At 37.9% G+C, this 5,242-nt stretch overlaps 1 protein-coding gene across 1 annotated transcript in view; it reads right to left on the reverse strand.

The window, feature by feature from the left end:
- Window positions 1-2,567, reverse strand: part of LOC135220808 (1-phosphatidylinositol 4,5-bisphosphate phosphodiesterase gamma-1-like) — a 511,068-nt gene extending 508,501 nt beyond the window's left edge. Inside the window, exon 1 of the mRNA XM_064258319.1 lies at window positions 2,243-2,567. The gene's annotated coding sequence lies outside the window, so the exon portion shown is untranslated. The remainder of the gene's footprint in view (window positions 1-2,242) is intronic.
- Between the last annotated feature and the right edge of the window lie 2,675 nt (window positions 2,568-5,242).

The raw sequence follows: 5,242 nt of genomic DNA on the forward strand, positions 1-5,242 counted from the left end.
AGAAACAACTGATTTTCAGTGCTGAGCTAGTTCCTCTCTCTCTCCTGGTAGTGGGCGTGGGAGTGTCACTTAGCCAAAACAATATAGCGCTATTGTGAAATTCCAAAATTCTAGCTGCTGACAGACATCCAGACCGGACCAATCATGTAGCATTGTGTGTCGCCCAAGCTTGCAGATCTATGACTGGAGTGCAGAATACAGGAAGAGAATATTTCCTCAACATTGTAAACAAAATCAGAAATTATGGCCTTCATTTGTGACTTGGGAGAAAAAAAAACTTATTTCAAGAAGAAAGTAAAAGTCTGAAGGTGTTGACTCCACGGGTGCTGGCTCTTGACTAATGCCTATCCTGGATTACACAACGTGTTGAAGTACTTTTACGGGAAGGTGGTGCCACTACAGTAGAGGCCGGCCATTCTGTATTTTACCATATCAACGGCATCCCCCACCGTTTCCACAGGTCGGTGCATACCTGTGGATTCAGTGTCCACTTCGTCAGTAGACCAAGCTTGCCACGGCTCACCCCGTCCACCACAACGTTCATCTTGCCTAGGATGAACCATGTAACAATGTTGGTCCGGTTGTGGGGACGTAAGTAAAACAAGAAAAAACAGTAAATAGGCCTACCTAGTCGGTAGGTAGTAGGGTAAAAAACCGCATGGTACAGGGGTGAACCATTTATGATCAATGTGTACAACCCCAAAAAAAGTACATTATAACGCATCCTGACATCGGAGATGGGCATCAGCCGCGACTTGTTGTTGGTGAGAAACGGAGCTAAAGACCTCCACTCCGGTGTCAGGACGTGTTATAATGTACTTTTCTTGGGGTTGTACACATTGATCGTACATGGTTCACCCCTGTACCATGCGGTTTTTTACCCTAGTTAGCCTAGTGTCACAAACAAAGGATGGTTAACATGCCAGTCGGCAATTGGCGGGATTCACGCCACTGCACCTAGTCCTTTACCTAAATTGCTTCAACTTCAAGCGAGTACCTAGGCTAGTAGTAATAGCTACCTAGCCTAATACACATAGGCTACCTACTAAGGTACATGTCCACATCCAACAATGATGAATTATCTTAAAGGTGCTAACTTCCACTTACGACAGTTGAGAGGGGACTCCCTAGCCTATATAGTAGGTAGGTACCAGCTGACGACTACCTACTAGGGGAAACAACCGATTGGACTAGCTGATCCAGTTTTGCCCGCTTGTTGATCCACCCTCAGAAAAAGTACTTTAGCTTACTTCAAAAGGAGAGTAGAGGTCTCGAGGTGTTGCTTCCAACACCGATGACTCGTGACTGGTGCCCATCTCGGGTGTCAGGACGTGTTAAAGCACTCTTTCGGAGGGTGGATCAACAAATGGGCAAGACTGGATCAGCTAGTCCACTAGGTTGTTTCCCCTACGTAGTAACCTTCAATGACCATTTTCAACTTACACTGAGGCTAAGTACCTAGCTACCTATAGGGTAAAAAACTGCATGGTACAGGGGTGGACCATGTATGATCAATGTGTACAACCCCAAGAAAAGTACATTATAATGCGTCCTGACAACCAGGAGTAGAGTCTTAGCTCCGTTTCTCACCAACAACAAGTCGCGTCTGATGCCCATCTCCAATGTCAGGACGCGTTATAATGTACTTTTTTTGGGGTTGTACACATTGATCGTACATGGTCCACCCCTGTACCATGCGGTTTTTTACCCTAGTACTAGCTAGGTAGCTACCTACCTACCTATATTTCCACACATGGATTCAGCCTACCCTAACAGAGTACTGTAGGGTAGTGGGTAAGGTACCCTAGTTCCCTCTAACTGATCTCGAGTGCATTAGGGTAAATCATACGTCTGTAGGAATGTACTACCTAGTATAGGCTAGGTACCTACCTAGGTATCCTAGGTACTACCTACTAATTGTTTAAATTCATAAATTTGCAAAAAATAACCTTTGGGCCTGAAACCTTTCAGCCCTCAAAATAGCTTGCTAATTTTCACTTTAATACTGCTATCTACCTACTACCTAGGTAGGTAATAGGCTACCTAAGCTAGGTACCTACCTAAATCAGGCATCGGTTTTGGTACACAAACAAAATTTACCACCTCCAAACTTGGTATAAACAAACAGCCTACCACAGCCTATCCTATCTCGAGAGCAATCACATTAGAAGGAATCACAGGGCACTATTTCTATTGAGAATGACCATTTCGAACTACCAGGCAAACAGGTAGCAGTACGAACCTTTGATGACACTGATGGCTGTGATTTCAGTGGCCAATCATTGGGAATATTTGGGAAACATTGGCTCTTAACTTTACGACGTTCGAATGACTTAATGGGCGTTGAAGACTGAGAACGTCCTCCAGTATGGTCCAGCTTGTCAGATTGTTCTCACGTCTTAAGTTTAAATACAATACTACAATTGTACTGAAAGGCTACAAGAAAAAATGTCATACAATCGCAAGTTAATGCAGTGTTATTCCATGAAATTCAAACTGTTCTTGAGAAACTCAGACAGACGAGTCGTAATATCTGCTCGTCTGAGGGTATAGTTATGCTTCCGGTGAGATATTGCTGTTCGACGTCTGGTCAGTCTTAGCTTTCATTATCTTATTGCACGCCAGTACGCATAGTATTCTATGTTATTTTTTTTGCTTATGCTATCAAGTGGAGATGCAATTAATATCTGAGTTGTCTTATCATTATGGCCATGAAAATATTATATATATATATATATATATATATATATATATATATATATATATATATATATATATATATATATATATATAGACTTATATGAATACACACACACACACACACACACACACACACACACACACACACACATATATATATATATATATATATATATATATATATATATATATATGTGTGTGTGTGTGTGTGTGTGTGTGTGTGTGTGTGTGTGTGTGTGTGTGTGTGTGTGTGTGTGTATGGGAAAAAAGAAATAATCTTAAAAGTTTCGTTGGGTATAGCGTTGGTCTTCACTCCTCAGGAACATTCGTGCTTGCACTCACTTATCGTGCTTGGATGCCAGCTATCTTAGCGACACAAAGTTTTTAAAATTGGTGATAAACAAAATATGTTTTCCCTAAATTACGTTCATTATTCCCTTGAAATGCTCATAAAGTTCCATCTTATTATTCTGGGTATTGAGCAGACTCTAACTTAAAGGGCATTTATACCGTTTATGTAATTCCGGCGACTGAACCGAGTCTATCTGAACACCTGTCACTTTCATAGGTCAACTGCAGGAACATATATTTAGTGGGTTAATGAAACGGGAAGCGGTCAGAAGAGAACATTGTGTAGAAGTGATGACTAATGTAACAAAGGAGGAACTTAGAGAGAAAAACATGACAGTGATGAAGATTGAGAGTGGATTTTTTTAGGTTGAAATAAAGAGTGTTGTAAATTATTGCAAAACAAATACAGAGAAAGTTATTCTAATGAGCAATTATTAAACTTTAGGTTAAAGACGGAAATGGAGAGATGGTGTCTGAAGAAAATACTGACCTACGTTCATGCAATTAATATTCGGACGAGTTGTTGAATGTGGAGGACATAGATAGGTAAATGCGGGTGATAGAAGAATATAAGATGTAAATCTGAGAAATCTCGTAAACGTGGTTGTTGAAGATTTAAAGAGAGTAGTCTTGAAGTTGAATAATTGAAAGGCGCCATACATTTGATGAAGTACGTTGCACGTGAAATCTGCTTGTAAAAAAAGAGGTGAAAGTGCAATTGAGTAGTTGACTTGGGTGTTTGGGATCGCGTAAGCCCTTTACTATGGACGAGAAAAAGGTGTCTTGATAAACTGTTAAGGAAATACTTTCTCTCTAATATAAATGGAAAGGTGACATACGCGACTGCAAGTTTATTGGGGGACGGCATTAAATGATTATACATGAAGTGTAGGGTTTTGATTAAACAGGTAAGGAAGATAGCGAAAAGCTGATAAGAAAAAAAAAAAAACAATATGAGCTGAATTGACTAGGTGAGAAGTTCGTGTTTTGATAAGGTTGGCCACAGAGATAAAATGGATGAGCATGGTAGTAGTTGAAGGTAGAGCAACCACTCCACCATGAGCACATTCTTTGATAGTTCCCTTGTGGGGAAAAAGTCGAAAGAATTGTTTCGTATTGCCTTTTATTATTATTATTATTATTATTATTATTATTATTATTATTATTATTATTATTATTATTATTATTATTATTATTATTATTATTATTATTATTATTACTTGGTAATTGTTGATTCGAAAATATCTTTCAAAATTTACCAGCATTAGATATAAAAACTATACTCTTCAAGTGTTTGCTGAGACAAAAGGGGGCTATTTGAAAATACTCAGTGTAGGTGAATATTTAGTTTTATATTTTGGGGTAATGTGCTAATTGGCCCCGTATATCTACGAAACAGTCGTCTAGATATAGTATAAGCTTTTAGTTAATCAGAATTTTGTAACACACTTGAAAAATAGACAAAACGAGAGGGTGCAACTTGCCTCAGTTCCCAAAACTCACAATCAATTAATTAATCGATCAATCACACAGTTTCCTAAAAAATTAAGAATATGATATTAACGAAGAAGTGTGAAAGACAAGAACTCCGGTACAAAATTGTAGGAAGAAAGAAATATTTGATGTCTGAAAGAAATTCATAGTTGAATTATCTGGTGTTCAAAAATATAATTGATAATTTATTAAGGAAAATAGCAGAACTCTTATCATATCCTTCTTATCAAACTTACCTTTGTCCAGTAGGCCTTATACATACTACAACAATTTCAGCACGCAAACTTGAGATTTCATCATTCTTCACTTTTGCTTCAACCAAATAACGTCCCTTTACTTCATTACATCTATCAGCTCATGCTTCCATCTATTGTGTAACCTAGTACTAATACATGCTCTAACATACTCTTCTTCAGACGCCTTTCTCTTTCCTAAGTATGCTTATGAATATTGTTGTTTAAAATCCAGTGAATGTGTTCTCATTAAATGGAACAAAGAGTTACTCTTCGCTTCTTTATCCATCAAGTGCATTTGGAAGAACGTAGAAGGTTTAAAAAGTATCTTGTGGAACTAATTATATATATATATATATATATATATATATATATATATATATATATATATATATATATATATATATATATATATATATATGTGTGTGTGTGTGTGTGTGTGTGTGTGTGTGTGTGTGTGTGTG

Source organism: Macrobrachium nipponense, chromosome 2 (genome assembly GCF_015104395.2).
Source record: "Macrobrachium nipponense isolate FS-2020 chromosome 2, ASM1510439v2, whole genome shotgun sequence".
Lineage (NCBI taxonomy): Eukaryota > Metazoa > Arthropoda > Malacostraca > Decapoda > Palaemonidae > Macrobrachium > Macrobrachium nipponense.